Source organism: Pipistrellus hanaki, assembly GCF_964339955.1.
Source record: "Pipistrellus hanaki genome assembly, chromosome: 16".
NCBI classification, from domain to species: domain Eukaryota; kingdom Metazoa; phylum Chordata; class Mammalia; order Chiroptera; family Vespertilionidae; genus Pipistrellus; species Pipistrellus hanaki.
Genome location: NC_140518.1, coordinates 23,086,782 through 23,108,522, shown reverse-complemented (window position 1 = coordinate 23,108,522; position 21,741 = coordinate 23,086,782). Strand labels below are relative to the sequence as shown.

Here is a 21,741-nt window from a genome sequence, read left to right as displayed (position 1 = left end):
AAACACGCATGTGCCCACCTTCCAACAACTGGCCCTCCGAACGCCTATGCTTGCACTAAAAGAATAATAGGGGTTTTGATTCGCCTCACAAAAGCATTCACAACAGGGTTCTCAATATCGGGAACTCCACGTGCTATGTGGTTAAAATAAAATTACAAAATTTTACACACACACACCCCCCCCAAAAAAATGACCTGGAACAACTTTTCCAGAAATAATGTATCCTATATAAAGTGCCCCATATTGGCAGCCCACTAGTCCCAGACTTTGAAATCTCTCTCTGTGCAAGTGGCTTTCTCCTGGGGCCCCCTGGAAAGTTTCTGACTCTTTTCCTGAGCCCCATGTCATACCCTGAAGGGAGTTGCCATGGTGACGGTGGGAGGGTGACCTCTGAAGCAACTCAGGCTCAGAAGAAAGGGCTTTTGCCAGTGTGGCTAAGAAGCAGGGGGCTGAGATGCAAATGGCAGTCCCCTTGGTCCGTGGGGCAGACATTTAACTAGTTGAGCCTGGGAGATGTGCTGGAGACGTGCAGAAAGTGCTCAAACAACTTCCCAGGCAGGGGAGCTGACACCGGGCTCACCCAGCTGCTCCTGAACAATACATCTCCCCGGAGCCTGCTTCAGACAGCTGCGTGCACCCAAAGAAAGAGGAGCAGGTTGGCATTGAATGGCTCTAATTAATTTATTATGGGAGTTCACGGGTAGAAAGAGGGGGTCACCACATATGTAAATGGTGCTGTTTTATCCCAGGATCTAAATGCACTTAACCAAGGAAATGAAAACTATCTCACGTTTGTTTAATTAGCTCATTTGAATAGAAGAGAGGCCAGGCGGAAGGCGCAGGCCTGAGCTCAGGAACCTGCCCGCCGGGATTATTCCTCAGCCCCTGAACACTGAGACCCGTGAACTCTTTCTTCGGTACTTTTTAAAAAAAAAAAAAAAAACACGTTATTAATATTTGCAATGACAAAAATCGTTGGTGCTCATTGTAACAAGTCGAACAAGGCAGAATTATTTTTAAGCAACTGTCTTTCCTTCAATTCCAGTCAGTTGAGGTAATCAATGTTAACATCCTAAAGTACAGATCGCCTTCTCTACCTTCTTTTCCGATCATTTAAATATATAAACTATTCCCCTTTGGATTCCCCCCTCCCTGTCACAGGCTTTCACATCACTCTTGCTACTTAACATTATATTATGGGATCATGGGGATTCCTCCCAGTCAAGATACATGGATCAAACTCTTTAATACCTCCAAAATATTCTATATAATATTGTTCTATACTATTCTCTAATCGTATAATTTATTCAGCATTCCCCTGTTGATGAACAATTCTGATTGGATCCAGCTTTTGCTATTATAACGAGGGCCAATCTTATAAGAATGTATATATTATTGTATAAATAATATTATATATCGAATCAGATGTATATATTACATGTGTTATACTGATGTTGTTATTTCTATAGGATACATTCTCAAAATTGGAATCAAAGGGTATGTTCGTTTTTACTTCTAACAGCCTTGAAACTACTTCCCCCAAAGGGTTTAACAATTCACAGAACCTATTAGCAATGTGTAGCAGGTCCTGTTTACCCACCCACTGACAACACACTTATCCATCTTTAATTTTTGCCAATCTGATGAGTGAAAATGGTATTAATTATTGTTTGATTTCTCATTTCCCTGACTGCAGGTAGAGTTGAGTGCCTTTTCATATGCTTATTGGCTATTTGTATTCTCTCATCTGTAAATGCTTGTTCATATCCTTTGTCCATTTTTTTTAAGTTTTGTTTTTTCCTTATCAGGTTATACATTAAGGATATTGATTATTGTCTGTCATAGGTAGTACTGTGTTTCCCCGAAAATAAGACATCCTCCGAAAATAAGACCTACTTACAGGTTTCCTTCTGAGTGAAATATAAGGCATCCCCCTGAAAATAAGGCCCCCCCTAGGCTAAACATGAGAGATTTGGTCCAATGATTCTGAAAGAAATGGAGTCACAAAAATTTTAGGAATTGGATTGTTATGATGATGTTCCAGATGATGATGACATGATTGTCATTGAATAAATGAGTAAATTCTTGATACTGTAAGATTCACAGTTTGTCTGGTTTGTGTTGACAACTACTGTACTACCGTACCGTATACAGGTAATAAATTTCCTTTATTTTCATTTAACAATAAATGTGTTCCATATTCTTCTTCATGGAAAAATAAGACATCCCCTGAAAATAAGACCTAGCACATCTTTGGGAGCAAAAATTAATATAAGACACTGTCTTATTTTCGGGGAAACAGGGTATCATTAGTCTTTTGACTTAGTGGGACTTGGTCATTTTTATCCTTTCCCTCTCAGTTTCCCTTGTGAATTACAGCTTTCACTGTTTTTTTTTCCAAGTTCATGGGCAAAGGTGTGGAACTAAGAACAAACACCCAGGGACTGTCGAACAGAAAGGAGATTCTGTCCTATTTGTGCTGGGAAGCCAGGAAAATAAAGTTGGACAGAATTTAGCATCTCTCTCTATCTCGTCTGATAGAGAAAGAGGTAGTCGCTTTTCCAGAATTCCATTTATTTTTTCTGCTTTACATGTTCCACCTCCTCTTGGAATAGAACCCTTCTCTTTATCTAGCTCACTCCTACTCATCCTTCAAAAGTCAGCTCAAACATCACCTCCTCTGAATGCCTTCCTTGATCCACCCACAGGCTGACCTAGAAGCCTTCCTATGGATGCTTCTGTTCTAGCCCTTGTCTTGTCATATCATAACCCATGGTTTGCCTGTCAGACTCCCCTTCTCGATGAGGCCTCCTTTTTAACAGGACTCACTTCAGAGCACATGTCCTTTCCCTGGGATGAGAGTGCTCCATTTATTCAAAGAATGGCTGGACCAACTTAGCAAACTTTTCTTTGTCACCACCGTGCCAGACGCTATGGGGGTGACAGAAGATTTATAGCACATGGTCCCTGATCTCAGAGTGATTAAAAACCAGAGACAGCTGAAACCGGTTTGGCTCAGTGGATAGAGCATCGGTCTGTGGACTGGAAGGTCCCAAGTTCGATTCCGGTCAAGGGCATGTACGTTGGTTGCAGGCACATCCCCGTTAGGGGGTGTGCAAGAGGTAGCTGGTCGATGTTTCTCTCTCATCGACGTTTCTAGCTCTCTATCTCTCTTCCTTCCTCTCTGTAAAAAATCAATAAAATATATTAGAGAAAAAAAAAACCAGAGACATAGGAACACACTAAAGTTCAAACAATAGCACATGAGAGCAACTACTTAGCGCACTGTAGTAGACCATGCTGTAACTGAGAATGTAAGTGTGACAGAAGTCTCAGGGGTGGGGATCAAGGAAGAATCGTGGGGAACATGGGACTTGATCTGGATTTGGATGGGTGGCTGGGTGGCTGGGGTTTGGGAAGGGAGTAAGAAGAAACAAGGGCAGCCAGGTGGGGGTGGCCATGGGCAAAGGTGTGGGACTGGAAAAGAGCACAAGGTGATTATGGAACAGCAGGAGGCTAAAGGACCCCAGCAGAGAGGTGGTGTTGGAAGGAGGAGGAAAACCGAGTGAAACAACATCTAGCTTCCCAGCGAGGAATTTCTGGGTTGTTATGAATGTGCATGCTGCCTTCCCCAGACCCTGCTGGCTGGTCATGGCACTCTGCCATCCACTCCAAAGATGTGCTCACATGTCGGTCCCACTAAAGTGTAAGCTCCTGGTCTGGAGTGAGGTTTGCAGAATAATGCCCCCAAAAATGTCCATGTCCTGATCCCCCAAACTTGTATGTTGCATTAAATGGCAAAGGGGAATTAAGGTTGCTGAACAACCTTAAAAATAGGAAGATTATCCTCCATAATCCGGGTGAGCCCAATGCCATCACATGGGCCCCTAACAGTGGAACAGGGAGGCAGGAGAGGGGAGGCAGAGAGAAGAAGAAGGTCAGAGAGATGCATTGTGAGGAGGATTCGGCTTTACAGATGGAGGAAGGAGGCAACAAGCCAAGGCATGCGGGCAGGCTCTAGGTGCTGGAAAAGGCAAGGACACAGTTTCGCCCCTAGAGCTTCCAGAAAGGAGCACAGCCCTGCGGATGTATTGATTTTAGCCCAGTCAGACCCATTCCAGACTTCTGGCCTCAGAACTAGGTGATAAATAGGTATTGTTTAAGCCACTAAATTGGAGATAAATTTGTTACCGCGGAAATAAGGAACTAGCCCAGGAGGGACCGTCGCGTCTGTATTTATATACACACACATAAGCTAGCTCCATCTATTATGGTGTCCCATAAGTGCTTACTTCGTGAAACCGCATAAAGAGTTCCTCCTGACCCAGCATCCCTCCCAGAAAGCACAAAGCAAACTCTATCAGCATCCCTGGGCTCAGAGCCACGCGCTCCGAGTCAGTCGCTCTGCTCTCGGCACGGATTTTGCTTTTGCTGTGATAAATAACACCGAAGCAAACATCTTTCTTCTGTTCTCGCAGCAATTTGCTTATGCTCAGCGAAATCCCTGGGTCCGAGGCGATGGACGTTTTTCATGGCGCTTGCCCCATGTTGCCGACTTACTTTCCAGAGAGTTCAAGCTCCTGTGCCCGCTCACGTGGCATCAAGCACCACCCTCTCCCGCAACCCAGCCCAGCAGGCCTCGTGCACAGCCCCCTCCCTGCACAGGAACCTCTTCCCGGCTCTGCTGTCAACTACCTAAGTGCTGGCCCCTGAGACTCAATGGGGTCTCTCCACAGGAGCTGGGGTCTTGACCATTTTGCCACGTTGGCCTTTGTGGTGGCAAGATCGACTTCTCCCCAGTGACGAGGAGCATCCCCTTGGGATAACGCTGGTCCCGGAGGAAGGAACCTGACACATCCCTTAGTTTATTTTTAGTCAGCAATTACAATGAGAGGTTTCTAAAAAAGAGAGTCACAAGAAATGATCTGCCTGCGTTCAGGAAGCTGGTAGTTTTCCAATGTCCCCAAATAGGGAGCCTGGGAATTAGAGCTGACTGACCCAGAGGGAGAAGCTGCTTGATTTAAAGGCCCGGCTCTCTCTTCCCTCTGCAGCCTCGTGCTGTTGTTTGGGGGTTTGTTTTTGTTCTTAACGAGTCCTGTGTTGACTCTGCCGCTGAGAGCATCGGGGAAGCCAGGAGGGGATTAGTCATTTCTGCACCTGCTTCCAGCCCGCAGGACACAGACAGACCTACAGGCGACATCTTCCCTGAGGAATGACTGTCTCCCCGAGTCAGGGAAGGAGGGAAAAAAAAAATCCCTTTGCTTGCCTCTGCTTCCTCACTCACCAGAGCCTTCTTGATCCTGTGCGTGAGCACAGGGAGGTGGGAGGTGGCTAGGCAGGAGGGGACTCACAGGGCCTCCCAAAGGCTTTGGAATCAGAGGCTCCTGGCAAAGCTGGCCGCTCCTGTCTCAGCCTCTCTGATGTGGGCAGGCAGTCTGGTGGCTCTTCCCTCCCTTTTCTCTCTCCGCCCCCTGCCCTCTGCCCTCCTTTTTCCTACCCCGGCCCCCATCACAGGTGTGTCCGTGTGAACTAGGGCCCTAAGCAAGGTCCTCCTGCACCAGGGGCACCGTCTGGGACCTGGGTTCTGCTTGCACATGCTTGTCCCGAGGGAGAAAGCTCTGGAGATCGTCACTGCAGTCCTGGCTTCTTCCCAGACTCCCCTGGGGACTGTGGGCCTCGGTCCCCAGCTCCTCGGGTTCCCTTTCTGTGAAATGGCCAAACCATCCCGCTTCTTCCTGGGCAGCACGCGTGCCGTGTGCCTCAGGAGGAAAGAGCAACAAATATTTATGAATCCATCACGGAGGCGGCAGCTGAAACAGCTGAGAGAGCAAAGCCTGACCCAGGCAGGGCCCGGGCCCTCCGCGGGGCCCGCTTCCCGCTGCCTCCCACCCGCACCCTGACAGCAGAGCTGACCCCCCTGTCTCCCGCGGGGTCCCAGGCGACTCCCCAGCCCGCGGGGTCCCACGTGACTCCCCAGCCCGCGGGTTTTCTTTGGCACTTTGGGGCTCCCCCAGGAGGCTTCCTGAGACCACAGCGGGAAAGGAGGAACATATTTTTAAGTCAGAAGGGAAAGCAATGTCTTTGTGTCAGCGAAGTGGCTCGGAGCCAGGGCCCAGAGACTGTGGCGCATGGCTCCTCGCAGACAGCAGGTGCTCTTCGAGATGTGGTTATGGCAACAAAATAAATGACGGATAATTGCTTTTGTGACAACTTGCCAATTAAATTAGACTCAGCAGAATAACATAATGACAATTTGTTATGCTCCGGTGGGCACTAACATACCAATCATAATTAAATGCTATGACTGAAATAGAATACGGCTCAACGCAGGAATATATAACCCCAATTCCCTCTTCGTGAAACGTTATAAGTTGAGGCTTGATTTTAATTTCGGGAAGATAATGGCATTAGCGCACATCCAAGTGGGTGTGTGGAGGGGCCCGTGGCGAGGGGAGATGGGACTGAGTGGGAAGGCTAGGCCTGCGGGGAAGCGCCCTGGGGGCTGATCTGCAAGGTCACGAGGAAGATTGGAGGAGCGCCCCCTAGTGGAGACAGCGCTCCATGGGCCGTGCTTGGTCCCGTCAGCCCAGTGGGGAGGGCCAGGAGGAGGTGTTTGTCGATAGCTTCTGTAGTAGCATGGCCTGAGCTGTGGCAACTCCAAGGCCCCCACCCCTGAATGTCCCAGCGGCATGATCTCTAACGAGAAACCTGAGCTCGCGCTTCATGATCAAGGGGCGTTGAAGACCTCCTTCCTGCCAAGTGCGTACTTGGGACTCTTCATCCACAAGGCGCTTTCTCCTCACCGCTCTTAGCTAAAGTGAGGAGCCAGCCTCAGAGATAAGGGACCCCCTGGCCATCACAGTCATTGCAAACCCAGATTGTCTGCCTTCAAGGCCCTTTCCTCTCCATGTCCCCACACCCCTGCTGGCCGCATGACGCAGCCATGTCAATAAGCATAGGGGAAGGGAATGGAGAGAAGAACAGAAGCAGGCATACCAGAGGTGAAATGCCCAGTCCAAACCCAGCCTCCTGGCCACAACTGATTGGCCTGGAGGGAACAGCTGGCCCAACGCAGGCCAATCAGATTCTCCCTTTGGGAATTTTGCAAGTGAGCTGCTTCAATTCCTTACAATGGCCATAAAACTTGCGCATCTGTCTCAGTCCATTGGAGCTGAATGACCCGGCAGGCTCAATAGAATTAGAGGTATCTGTGGTGGGAAAAGACACAACATGGAGTTTCTGGCAAGGCCCAGAAAGAAAGTGTTAGAGATCCCTGTGGTTCTGAAGCCAGGCTTGACATCTGCAGGAAAAACCACACACCAGTTGAAAAGCAGCTCCCCGATGCTGCAGGACCCTGGTGCCGATGAAGTTTCTGACCAAGTGATGCCAAACAACCAGGCAACCAGAGCTGCCCATCATGAGCTGGTTTTTGCCAGATCCACCCAGTCACAGGGCAGGCAGGACCGGCAGAGATCCATCATAGGATGGGGGTGGTACATTCAAGATCAGCACAAGTGAGCTGCAGGAACTGTTAGCCCCAATGCCCATGTCACACACCAGTGTTACCCCAGCCCTCTCCTTACACCCATGGCTGCATGAGGGGTCCCTTGAGGCCAGCTGACAGAGGAGGAGAAAATCCAAGCCAAGTTCATGGAGGAGTCAGCTCAGTGCATGTCAGTATGAGCAATGGTTGCTGGTACTCAGAGACAGGGAAGAACGCATTTGGCACCAGAGGATCCATTGGGGACATTTCTTGGTGTTTTCATACCCAGTTTTAACAATACATGGGCAAGTATAGCAGCCACGGCTTGAAAAGTGCAGGGTAGCCAAAGGTCAGAAGCCTCAGGAATGAGAGTCTGGGTCATCCCACCAAACAAGCCACTTAGACCAGCAGAAACACTAGCTCAGGGTAAGAAGACTCTCTAGTTCAGGTGATGGGGAAGGGGCATAGGCACTATCAGAATCTTGAGATCAGAAGCCGTAGTTTGTCTCACTAGCCCTTCTCTTATCAGTTTCCCTAGAAAACAATCCACAATCCTAGAGATGGGGCAAACTCACTATGAGAAGCAAGTGAATCTGAGCAGCTCAGAGGATGGCCTATCATGGATACTGTTTGCCAAGCTCCTACTCTTCAGGGCCATTCACCAGTCCCCCCGCTGCTGAGACTATCAGCTTGCTGTTGGCTCAGCGCTTCATCCTTCACTGGACATCACTTTAACCAAGATAAATCCCCTCCCAGGGACAGCTCTGGCCCGTGACTGGCTGATGGGGGATGCTAAGACCCAGCTCATACACCTTGGGACAACTAGGAAGGGCCATCCCACTTGCAGAGCTCCTGCACAATTAGCTGAGGTCTCTATGGCAACCACATTAGGGAACATCTCTCTCTGCTCAGTCCTACTTTCCTTGCCCCCTTCCACTCCTAATTAAAGTTTTGCATGCAGCTCTCCATCTCACAGACTTTTCCAAGGAACCCAACCTGGAAAGGCATCCCCAAGCTCAGGCAGGGATACTGAGACACTCCAAGGATGCTGACTCAGTTCCTTGATGCAGGGAACTCCAACAATTGTATAGTAACCTACCAATCATCAGTGAAGCCTTTTATTGATCTGCTAGAGGCCCGATGCATGAAATTTGTGCAAGGAGCTCAGCCCTCACAGCCCTGGCTTTGTCCAGATGGTTATTCCATTGTTCGGTCTAATTAGCATATTAGCTCTTTATTCTATAGGATCTTCAGTTTGGCTCTTTCCAACCTGTCCCTTCTCACCAGGGTTCAAGAAAATGACCCAAAGAAAGAGGAATGCAGCCTGAACAACACCTCACTGGTGACTTCCACTCATATGCCCTTTTTCCTCACTTGAAGTCATCTGACTTGAGAAATCTTTAAATTATGGCAAGACAAGGACAAATCCAGAGACCTCTACTAGGAACCATGGCCAAGCTCGTCCTTCAAAAAAGGGAAGGAAGAGAGATTAGCATTTATGATGGCTACAGGGGCTCAGTGTTGCACAGGAATATTTTTAGTGGATGACAGAGAAAAATGCAGGAAACGGGCTGATTGATTGACAGACAGCTCAATTTGTAATCTGGACATCTTTAATAAAGTCTGCAATGCAGGATTATCAATCTTTTCTCACCTCGATTTCTACCCTTCACAAGGAGATGGCCTTGATTTCGGAGGCCGAAATAAGTGGCTTCTTTATGCAAAGGCTCGCTGTGTATGGCCGAGCCCCAGCAGCCCGGGGTCAGTCCTTAGAACCAAGTCTCAGTGACTTTTCTCGAGAAGAGAGTTTTTCTGACTAGTTACACCTAGGGAATCACGCTCTTTGCATAAAGCCTTCCTGTATTTAAGTGCAAGCAAAACACAGATGCCAACGTCCTCTGAATGCTGTAATGCTGTTCCAAGAAGCTAAAGTCACAATAAGCAAGTCTCATGGGTCAGATGAATGCAAAGCTCTCTCTACTCAGGATCTCTGTTGACTCGAACAACCCCTTGAAGCAGGTGCAGTGCTATTCTTATTCCCATTCTGCAGATGAGCAAGTGGAGGCTCTGAGAAGTTACATGATTTGCCTGAGATTACAACATGTTGTAAGTGTTGGAGCTCGAATCCCAACCCGGTCTGTCTGAGGGAGAGCCTGTTTTTAACTATGACCTTATACTCCAGTATCCGAAGGATTTTTAACAATGTCGTCTATACATCATAGCATCGTAGACCCTTACGTTTTAGATTTTAAGACCTACATATTAAATTTATAATTTTAAAATGGGAGTTTTAATTTATCCCCACACTTTTGCAGGATAGGGGTGTGGTATATTGCCTGTTGTCTATTTTTAAGATATTTTAGTCAGTTTCTCTAAAAGTAGTTCTTGCTTCCATGTGAATAACAAAATTCAAATTAGAACTTTATAAACTCACCAATAAAAGCCAAAAGGAAATGCTATGACTGACCTGCTTTGTGGAAAATAAACACATTGCAGCTAGAGCAATGTATTTCCTAGCTTGCCTACCACCAAGATGAATGAGATTGCCACAAGAAATTCTGCTGCCCAGAATTCCTCTCTTCTTTTGGGGACAGGAGGATGGGATGGAAGGGGAGAATGGTGACTAGATAGCTGCATATTTATCCTGTAATAGCTTCTTTAAAAAAAAATGTTTTTATTGATTTCAGAGAGGAAGGGAGAGGGAGAGAGAGATAGGAACATCAATGATGAGAGAGAATCATTGATCGGCTGCCTCCTATATGCCCCACACTGGGGTATAGCCGGCATCCGGGGCATGTGCCCTGACTAGGAATCGAACCGTGACCTCCATGTTCATAGGTCAACGCTCAATTACTGAGCCCCGCCAACCGGGCTGGTCTTTGCCACTTCTGTTCATGTTCCCAGATGGCCTGTTCTAGGGCAGGGCCCACAGGAGATGCTGAGGGGTAAGCAGGCACCCCTAAATGCCTGACTTCACGAATCCTCCCTTTTAACATCTGCCGATGTCCTTCTGAGTTCAGGAGCGGACTCAGGCCTGGCCCATAGGAAGAGCAGTTAACCTGCACTTCTGGGCGCCATGCACTGCCCTCTCCATGCCCATGTGGGTGGAAGAAGGCAGGCAGAGGCTACAGCAGCTCACAGACCCACGCAGGCTGAATGTGAAATGCACTTTACTAGGCCCCTGGGTCTCCCCCTGCTGTCCGCACAGAGCCTGAGGCACCCTCTCCGGACACATCCAGCTGCACAGGAAGTGGGGTGATTAGAGGGAATACACGAAGTGATTCATTCTCCTGCTCCAAAGGATCTTGGGTAATGCTGGGCCAGAGCTGCTTGCCTCTTGAGCTGCTTGCCTCTTGAGCTGCTTGCCTCTCCCCCTGCTGCCCCATCCTACTCCCAGAAGCTAGACCCTCATCAGGGTAGAGAAAGGGGATGCCTGGGCCTTCAGCACAGGAAGCTAGCTTTATACCGGCCACCTGTTCCTGCTTAGAGCAGGGCAATGAGCCACGTGCAAACCTCTACCAAGAGCGGCTGTGTAGGAGAAGGGAGAGCAGTCTGTTCTTCTCGGGGCAGAGCAGGGCAGACCCTGGGAGCCAGGCTGGCCCTTTTGCTCAGGCCCAGAGAGCTGGTGATTGAAGTGGTGAGTACCGGATAGCCAGGTAGGGCAGCTGGTCCAGTGGGTGCCCCCTCCGCCCCATGGATCAGGTCAGCAGTCCAGCTCAACTGGTTCTCAGAAGGGGAGGCCTAGGACCCTGAAGACATCCTTCTCAGTGGGAGTAGGAAGTACTCGGCCAGGCCCCACCCCACCTTGAGATCTCGGGTGTCTGCACCACAGCTGTGCTGAGGGCAAGCTCATGCCCTTGGTCTTGGCCAGAGCCCGCACGGAGCAGGTCGGAGTGGGCAGAGCCAGTGAAGTGGAGCAGGGCATACACAAACTCACTGTAGGGCACAACGATGATGTCCAGTCATCAGTGCCGTCCCAGGAATAACCCAGCCCTGGTCCTGGGAGCTGGCACACACCCAGGTACTTCGGCTGCTGACTGTACTCCTCCTGGCTCACCACGTCCTGGGTCAGGAGCCCTCGCTGTCACAGGCTGCCCAGGAGGCTGCTGAAGATGCCCTGGTGAGACCGGCCATCGGGTGAGTGAGCCGCTCGTCCATATCACCACAGGCTGCTTTTCCCCTTCGGTAGGAACGCCCAGGGTTGAAGGCCTGAGCCGATTCCCAGGGTGACTGCTCAATCTCGGTAGCCTCCTCCCTAGGCATGCATTTCAGGAAGTCATGGTAATGCTTCAGGCCGATGGCCTGCTGGGTAGTCAGGGAGGCCCGGTTGTGAATGTCTTCTAAGCTCTGAAACCCTGATGGTACCACATCTGAACAGTTTTGGTTCCAGCTCCACAAATATTAGAGAAGAGTTCCAAGACAGGCATGCTATCCACTTTCTAGGATTGCTACAGTCTTCTCGGCCATCCATTTCCCAATCCCAGGGTATCCAAGGCTTCCTGGTAGGAGGGGACGGGCTTGTAGAAGCTCTTAAGGGCATTGATGGCCTTGGCATAGCCACGGGCCCTCTACTTGTCTCCCTGAACATTGTAGGCTTTGGCCAGCTTTTCTGTGATGTGGGTGTTGTGTTTGGTCACCTTCTGACTCGAAGGCTGTGCACAGAGCCTCAGGGGCTGGACTAGGCTCACCATCTCCCTCAGGGGGGATGGGGTAATGGCTTCCAAATCAGCTGCGCTAACTTGGGCCTCTTTCCCATCACTGGTTTCATCATAGAGCCAGGTGGGGCTTGGGTGTTTGGAGCTTCTTCTGGCCTCTGGGGAGGAGATGCAAGTCAAGTGGGAGTAGGTTGTCCTGAGCAGAGCCGCACAGGCTCCAGGAGAAGAGTCTTGGTCTGCCTTACAGAGCTGTGGTTGGTTCAGGTGCCCATTGGGTATGAAGATGCTAAATCCTGGTATGTCCACTCGCCTTCTCTCCCGCAGGCACAAGCTGCGTCTGGCTGACTTTTCCAGCTGAGCGCCTGAGGGCCGTGTAAGGGGCAGAGGGCTCGCTCCCACTCCATGCCATCATTCACCACAATGGGAGGGACCCCTGGGGCTGAGCAGAGTCTGTGTGGCCACCATGTTGGACGATCTGCTTCTCAGAGAGTTCTACCCGGGCTCGCCCGATGCCTGTGGGCACAACATGGGCCCTCAGGGAACTCAGCCACTCTCTTGCTTCTTCTGTCTTCCCTCTTGGGAATCTTTGCAGGTGCTTTTGATGATGGATTGGCATGGGTTTCCTTCTGCTTGGGAAATGCCCTCAAGATGGCCCTGGGGTCCATTGAGGTATGGCTGGATCCCAGGCTTTTTAGCAGGGCAGCCAATGAGAATGAAGAACAACTTCTTTTTTATTTTCTGTTCTCTGCAGATAGCTCCAAGCTTGTTTTTTGTTTTGTTTTTTTAATTTAAACACAATAAGGAAGAAATGCCATTTATTGTTTGTGGTCTGATGGTTTCAATATCTAAAGTCTCTGTAGATCCAGTTCTGTTGCCTGCTTTTCCTGGTTTTCACTCCTGGAGTGGGTTTCCTTGTGTGCCTGGTTAGTGTTGACTATCACCCAGGTGTTTTGCGTTTGTTTTTTTCAATGTATGGGGATAATGTGAGGTCTAATGTAAAAGCACCTGTGCCCACAGATAGATCTGCTTCCCTCATGGAGCCCTACCAGTCCGGGCCCACCCTAAACCAAGTCCCAGGCCTGAGATCCCCTGCACCAGGACAGGCTGGGTAATGAGAAGCTGGGCGGTAATCCTGCAGGAAGGCTGCTCCGCTTCCAGGCCACCCTCTTCCGAGGATGTAGCCCTGGGCCCAGCTGACTGCCGTGAGGCCTCTGGGCAGGCTCCTGGCTTCCATTCTGCCTTCGCTTCCCAGCAGGCTGAGCAGCATGGGATTAGTAGCCCTCAGGGCAAAAGCAGCCTCTGTTCATTCCCCTCTCTGGTTCCTATTCTTTCCCCTGTTGACCTAGTCATTTCTTACTGTCCTGTCAGCAATTTCGTACTATTTAAGAAGATTTCGAAAAAATACTGTATGCAGCTTTCATAGTTGTTTCCAGTAGGAGAGTTGGTCCAAAGAGTTTCACCTGCCATTGCTAGGAAGTCTCATCCTATCCGTTTCTCAAGAAGTAATCGACTCAGGCCAAATTTGGGAATCTGGTAATACTTGAAATTTGTTGTATGTGTCTTGAGACAAAAACAATAGATTTTTCAGCAAACATATCTTTAACTGTGTTCACCGAGGTCTGCAGTTCACAGGAGCTGGGTTAGGGTCCTCCAAAGAAGGGGGGACCTAGAAGTGGGAAGGGAGGATTGTAAGAGTCACCCCAGCATCAGGCTCACTGGCCCTGCCAAGAGCGGTGGTACAACCTGGCCAATAATGCCAGCTCCTGGCTGGTTCTCTCAGCTGGAAAATGACAATAATAATAATAATAATGCCCGTCTCGCAATGCTGTTGTATGGATTCAATGAGGCTAAATAATACATGCAGAGCCTTTAGCACCGTGTTAAGTGTCTGATAAACAGGATGATGGGTATTGTCCCTAAGATGCTGATGTCCTCAGATACGCGCACACATGTTCACCAGACTGCCCCGTCTTCTCCGCACATGCACGTGGACCTAGACGAGAACCACGGCCCCGGTTGATGATGATTTGAATAAATCACTCCATTCTGATGGTCTGGCTGCTAAGGACATCATTCTGAAGACCTTAAAGGCAGGCCTCCTGGATTTTTATCTCCTTTAGCTCGTTCTGTGACCTACAGATTGAAAGGAGGACAATGGTTCCGATGTGGGCAGGGCCTGGAGATCCTCCCCGATATAAGAGAGTCCCGCAGCCACGTGGCAGGTTGTGCTGTTGGGATGAAGCAGAAGTCTGTTTGGAAATAATCAAAAATTCTCTCAGGAAGCCCAATTATATTTTTACATCGGGAATCAAAATGCTGGTGCCGCAGCCTTCAGCCTATCATTCACGGGCCTTTTATCCTGTAATTAAGCCAGATCTGCTGCTGGGCTAATTCTTCCCTGAATGACACCACCCTTTGAGCCAGCCCGTATGTCGGCAGAAGACTTCACTCTGATGATCTATTACACCAATACATCACCGCAGTGAGCTGCCTCCTTAATGATTTATCCATAACACATCATCAGAGTGAGGCGCACTCATAATATATTGCTCAATAAGTCTGTGGTGGCCACGGGGAAAGCCACGAGCAGCAGCCGAGTCGGTGCCCTTACATGGCTGGTGTCAGCCCGCGGGGCCCATGCTGGGCTCTCCCTCCCTAAACAAATGTTTGTGTAGGTGGGAGGGCTCTCGTGCCAATAGCCTTTTAAAATATGAAGACCCATGACCTTACGAGAGGTCTATAAATCCAGAGCAGAAAGGCCCGCAGTGGGTAGGAGTCCACCCCTCTGAGCCTGTCAGATAGGTAGAGAGCATTTTTCTCTCAGCTCTTACTTAGCAGAAGGCCAGGCCACTGCACCGCACCACTCCAATGGCGCTGTCACATTGTAGTCTGCGCAATGGCACCTCCTAGAGTTGTGCAATGTGCGGGCCATGCCACCTCACATGGCAGCCCTGGAGGAGGCCCTGGTCAGCAGCATGAGACTAAATAATACATGCAGAGCTTATTTCCAAATAAGGTCACATTTAGTCAGCCCCCATTGGGACGGGCCAGCCAGACCCCACCTGTGCATGATTCCTGCACTGAGCCTCTAGTGTAGCAGTCGCCAACTGATGGTCCATGAGGTCCAAAAGATTGAAGACCACTGATTTAAGGAAACCTTTGGAGCAATGGTCACAAACCAGTGATCCACGGGCCACTGGTGGTCTGTGAAGTCCAAAAGGTTGGCAGCCACTGCTCTAGTAAATATATAACAATGATAGCTGGCTCTTGAACAGCATACACGAAGCACCGAGCATGTTATAAATGCTTTATGGGTACCAAATTATTCAATCTTCATTAGCTATCATTAGGCCTATTTTGGATATGAGGAAACTGAGGCAGAGATCGCTTAAGTAATATGCCCAACATTGCAGAACTAGCAGTAAGTGGCAGAGCTAGAGTTTGAACCCTAGTAATCTAGCCCCAGGACCATGCTCTTAAATACCACCTTATATCTGTCTAGTCTTACAGTAGAATACTCTACAGCAGTGAAAACAGATTAACTGAGGGCTGTGAGCCTCTCCAGCAAATTAACTGAACCTAGGGTGGGGTTCATTGGGACCCCTGACCAATAGCCTGCAGGTCAGAAGCACCAGCGATGCCCTTGGCTTCCAAGTGCATCTACAGTGTGTCTTTGCGTATCTGGGGAGGGAAGCAGTTTATGGGGCTGAGCCCCTATTCTGCAGGATCTCTGGATAAATACTGTCAGAACTGAATTAAATTGTAGGATACCCAGCTGGTGTCACAGAAATTTGCTTGTTGTGGGGGGAAATCCCCACACATCTGGTGACTGCAAGGAAAGTGTTGTATGTGAATAGTAAAGGAGATTCACGGGGGAAGAAACACACAGCAGGGAAGACTGGATTATTCCTATAGGGGAAGGTAGAAAACTGAGTTTTTCCCTCACAGCAATGCTCCAGAGGAACTATACCAGCTCCCTAGGGCTGCCATAACCAATCGTCACAAATCGAGTGGCTTAAAACAACAGTAATTTATTCCTTCGGAGTTCTGGAGGCCAGAAGTCTGGAATCCATGTTGTCAGGTCCACTGTCTGGTATCACAGTGCTGTGTTCAGGTAACCTTTATTTTACTTAATAATGCCACATTCACGTCACTTTTATTATAGTGTAACTAGAGGCCCGGCACACGAAATTCATGCATGGCTACAGTCCCTAGGCCTGGCCTGCCATCAGGACCATCTTTCCCAGCTGCCCACGGCCGGCCCCACCCCCCGCTGCACCCCCCCCCCCCCACTCTCGTTCACCATTGGGTGATCGGTGCCTGATAGCCACAGGAAGGGACTGAAAGGTTGGCTGTTTGCACCCGCTGGCTGGCCCCACCTCCACCGTGGGTCGCACTCTGTGTGTGAGGTGACCAGTGGGGTTGGGGCCTTGGCCTGGCACCGCCTGCATCCCCAACACCCAACCCCAGTTCCCCGTTCGCCATCAGGCAATTGGAGCCTGCGGCTGGGGAAAGGGACCAAGAGGTGGTCAGTGTGCCTCATAGTGACTGGTCCAGTGGTTGTTCTGATCGTTCCGCCATTAAGGTGAATTTGCACATTACCCTTTTATTATATAGGATAGAGGCCTGGTGCACATGGGGGCCGGCTGGCCTGCCCTGATGGGGGCCCTGGATCAGCGGGTGGTGGGAGGGTCTTTGCTGGGGGGTGGGGCTGGCTGGAGCGAGGGACCATTGGAGGTTTGCATGCTGGCACCACTCCCAATCGGGGTGAGGGTCCCCACTAGGGGGCATGGCTGGCCTGGGTCAGGAGCCATACCCCCAATTGGGATGGGGGTCCCTGATGGGTGGTGGGGCCAGCCTAAGTGAGGGGCCACCAGGGGTTTGCAGGCCAGCCACACCCTTGATCTGGGTTGGGGTCCCCTCTGGAGGCAGGGCTGGACTGGGCAAGCCACACCCCCAATAGGCAAGGGGCTGGTAGTTTTGCTGTTTCGGTTGCTGGGCTTTTATTATATAGGATTGTTATTTTTAGTAGCTGTTGTTTATTTTTAGTAGCTGTTGTTCATCTCTTAGTGTGCCTAATTTATAAGCTAAATTTTGCCATAGGTCTGAATGTATAGGAAAAAAACATAGCACAGAGAGGGTTTGATATTATTCTCAGTTCAGGCATCCACACGGGATCTGAGAACATATCTCATGGATAAAGGGAGATGATTGGAGATGACTCCAATCTCTGCCTCTGTCTTCACGTGGCTGTCTTCCATCTTTGTGTGTTTCCAAATATTTCTCTCTTTCTAAGGACTCTAGTCACTGGATTAGGGCCCAGGCTAATCCAGTGTGACCTCATCTTAACTTGATTATATCTGCAAATACCCTATTGCCAAATAAGGTCACATTCAATTAGAACTTCAGCATATCTTTTGGGGGCAACACAATTCAACCCAAAACAGAACCTCAATAAGTATTATTACACAGAGGAACTAGAATAGAAGAGATAATCTAAATTAGCTAAATCCTCTTCTACCTTAGCAGAAAGCCAAGAGACAATGGCTGCAGTTGGTAAAACAAGTATGTTGGTCTAAGTGGGGATTATTTGTGTGAAGGTGATCACCAGAAGCACTAAAAACTGATGTGGTTAACAGGGGTCAGCTCCAGGGACAGGCCTGCAGCAGGAAGATGTGGAGAGCCTGTTCAGGGGACTATGGGAAATTTGAATATGAACTGGTTATTAGGTGATATTATATAACTAGAGGCTCAGTGCACAAAAATTCGTGCTTGTGGGAAAGGGGGAGTCCCTCAGCCCAGCCTGTACCCTCTCCAATCTGGGACCCCTGGAGGGATGTCTGACTGCCCGTTTCTGGGATTGTACCTAAATGGGCAGTCGGACATCCCTCACACAAGCCAAAACTGCTGGCTCCCAACTGCTCACCTGCCTTCCTTCCTGATTGCCCCTAACTGCTTCTGCCTGCCAGCCTGATTATCCCCTAACCACTCCCCTGTCACCCTGATTGATGTGTAACTGCTCTCCTGCCAGTCTGATTGCCCTAACTGCCCTCCCCTGCAGGCCTGGTCACCCCTAACTGCCCTCCCCTGCAGGCCTGGGTCCCCCCACACACAACTGCCCTTCCCTGCAGGCCCAGTTGCCCCCAACTTCCTTTCTCTGCTGGTCCGGTCAGCCCTAACTGCCCTCGCCTGCAGACTTGATCACCCCTAACTGTCCTTCCTTGCAGGCCTGGTCCCTCCCCTGCTGGTCATCTTGTGGCGGCCATCTTGTGTCCACATGGGGGCAGCCATCTTGTGTGTTGAAGTGATGGTCAATTTGCATATTACTATTTTATTAGATAGGATAGAGGCAGCTGGTTTGCCCTGAAGGGTGTCCCAGATCAGGGTGGGGGTTCCCTTGGGGCATGGGGTGACCTGGGCGAGGGGCCTGTGGTGGTTTTTGGGCTGGCCATGCCCCCCGGCAACCCAAGCGGAGGCCCTGGTATCTAGGATTTATTTATCTTCTATAATTGAAACTTTGTTGTCTTGAGCAGAGCCCAGGGCGGGCAAAAAGTTTGGCTTCCTCCATTGCCGGCGAAACCCAGCTCTCTCCAGCTCCATGGCTGCCGCCATTTTTATATAATTCTTCTATAATTGAAACTTTGAAGCCTTGAGTGGAGGCGTAGGCTGGCAAGGGCAGGCAGAAAGCTTGGCTTTCCTCCATTGCCAGGGAAACCCAAGCCTCCTGCTCGCCGCATGGCCATAGCCATCTTGGTTAGGTTAATTTGTATACTTGCTCCTGATTGGCTGGTGGGTGTGGCTTATGGGTGTAGCAGAATGATGGCTAATTTGCATATGACTCTTTTATTAGATAGGATTACTGTTCATTGCCATTTTGTTAAGCTTTCTAATGGTATTATGTTGACGTAAGAAAAGATTTTATTCTCCAGAAAAGCAGGTTGAAGCCTTGGGTGAGAAGTCATGTCTGCACCTACTTTAAAATGTTTCAGAAAGAAATTCAGATGAGCAAAGATGGCAAAATATTAATAATGGTTAAGTCCAAACAAAGAACATCTGGAGGATCAGTTTACTCACTCTAATTTTATCAGTGGTTCCACTATCAAAATTTTAAAAGTGAAGAGATCTTAAATAAGTCTTGAAATGTGCTTGCTATCCATGCCCTTTCATTCCTCTTGAACCTGTAGACACAAAGAATAGGACCTCTGAGGTCTTGTAGTTCAATCCCCTTAGGTTACAAATGGCTAGATAGATGTTACGACATCCAAGTCACACAGCCAATTAGTGGGTGAGCTGGGACCGGGGTCTCCAGGAGCCTCATCCAGGGCTCCATCTACTATCCCATCCATTGTCTACCTCAGTTAGGGGCTAAAGAAGCTATTTTTAAGGTCTGTAAGCAAAGGTGATAGCTTTTTTTTTTTTTTTTTAAATGCAGACATTGCCCATGGGTCCTTGAGTTCTTATATATAAGAAATCTTGATTATACCCTGAAAGTTTTATTCTCTTCAACATGCCAGTAAAGTATACTTGTGTCCTTTAGCTCTTATATTAACCCCTTTGGGTTTTAGCAATGAGTGTCAGCTGAGCAATAAGCATCTATCATCTGTCTTTCATTAATATTCATAAGTGGCCAACAGCTCAGGGGAACTAAGTCCTACAGATGAGACTTTCCTAAATTTGAACTTCTTGACTTTACGGGTATTCAAAATGCTTCAGAAGCCAATCTAGACACTACAATCATCAAAAGGAAAGGAATAAACAGTTACAATCTTGAGAATGCGCTGTATTGGAGGTTAACTAGTTGCCCAGAAAGCCAGGCAAGACATGGCTAGCATGTGCAGGATTGTAGACATTCTGGTGCCCTGTGTCTGCATGCAGCTCAGATTCCCTGACCCCTCCTACCCATCTGGCCTGTCTCCCACCGCCCTTTCTCCTCTCTCACATCCAAAAGTGGGAAGGTTAGGGATGTGACAGGCTTGGCAAAGACAAGCTTTACCTTAGGATTTAAACTGGAATTTTCTTGTTCCAACAAGAGGCAGGATATGACTGGACAGGGAAACCAGGAGACAGGATTCAGGCACACTCAGGAGGGGAGCCAGAAGCCGGTCTGAAAAGGGAGACCCGCCCCCCCTATGGGATCTTCAAAGGAGGATCCAGCAGCAGTGGAAACACAGCCATTGTCCCTGAATTACACCCTTGGGGAGCTAGAAGCCTTGATGAATCAGTGACATAGAGGCCAGGGCAGGGCAATACAGGCCTGAAGAAGGGATGAGCTCCTGAAGGGCGAGGAGGCCGTGGTCTGCTGCTGAGCTGGAGAAGGGCTGTTACCTCACGTGGCAGGAGTCAGGGGAAGCTACGGCTAAAGTTCAGGATGCTCCTCTCTCCATGTTAGTATTCAGGAGATAATCCTGAGCGTGCTCAGGGTGCGAGCCTCCCACGTGACCAGAGGCAGGGGGGTGCACAGCCCACTGCAGACAGACCAGGGTCAACTGGAGTGAGAGAGGCACAGGACAGCGAGAAGGCCATGAGTAGATCCTCTGGCCTTCCGGACCGCTCTCCCACCCACCCACCCCTCACAAGAGGACCAGAGGGAGTTCCAGAAACTCCTGCCCCAATGGCTGAGCGGCTCCGGGGCTCCAGGAACAATATCTCTGAGGTTGGACCCATTTTCTTTATTGGGCCTCTAGGTCGTGACCCTCTCTCTCCTCTCCACAATCTGGAGTGCAGGGCAGAAGGAAGTAAGGAGATAAGTTTACCATAAGGAGAACAGGAAGAGCATCAATGAGGAAGGAAAGAGACAGAAGGAATGTTATGAAGACACTGGTTTCTACACACACACACACTCTCTCACACACACACACACACACACACACATAATCTAAGAAATCCTATTTATACTAATAAAAGAGTAATATGCTAATAAGACTGGGATGTCCTTCCGGACAAAACTGAGGGCTTGGCTGGACTGCAAATCGCCCCTAAACAGCCACACTGGCCCCTCGCCCACACTGGCCACACACCCCAGCAGGGAACCCCACCCCAATGGGATTGTGGCCAGCCTGAAAACCGCCCCAACTTTGCCCAGGCAGCACCACCCCCAGTAGGGAACCCTACACCAAAGAGGGTGTGGCCAGCCTGCAAACCTCCTCAGATCCCTCTCCCAGGCTGGCCCCATCCCCTAAGAGGACCCCCACCCTGATCCAGGACACCCTTCAGGGCAAATCAGCTGGCCCCTACCTGTGCACCAGGCCTCTATCCTATCTAATAAAAGAGTAATTTACAAATTGACCAATACTCGAACACACAAGATGGCTGCCCCCATGTGGATACAAGATGGCCACCACAAGATGGCCAGCAGGGGAGGGCAATTGGGAGGGACTAGGCCAGCAGGAGAGGGCAATTGGGAGGGACCAGGACTGCAGGGGAGGGGGATTGGGAGGGACCAGGCCTGCAAGGGAGGGCAGTTAGGGGCAATCAAGCCTGCAGGGGAGGCAGTTAGGGATGACCAGTTGGGGGGGACCAGTTCGGGGGGACCAGTTCGGGGGGACCAGGCCTGTAGGGGAGGGCAGTTAGGGGTGACCAGGCCTACATGGGAGGGCAGTAAGG

At 49.6% G+C, this 21,741-nt stretch overlaps 1 pseudogene across 1 annotated transcript; it reads right to left on the bottom strand.

Moving 5' to 3' along the window:
• Positions 1–11,210: 11,210 nt before the first annotated feature.
• LOC311610829 (DNA polymerase lambda-like) lies at positions 11,211–12,809 on the bottom strand (annotated as a pseudogene). Its single transcript has one exon. The product of its transcript is annotated as a DNA polymerase lambda-like (transcript).
• Between the last annotated feature and the right edge of the window lie 8,932 nt (positions 12,810–21,741).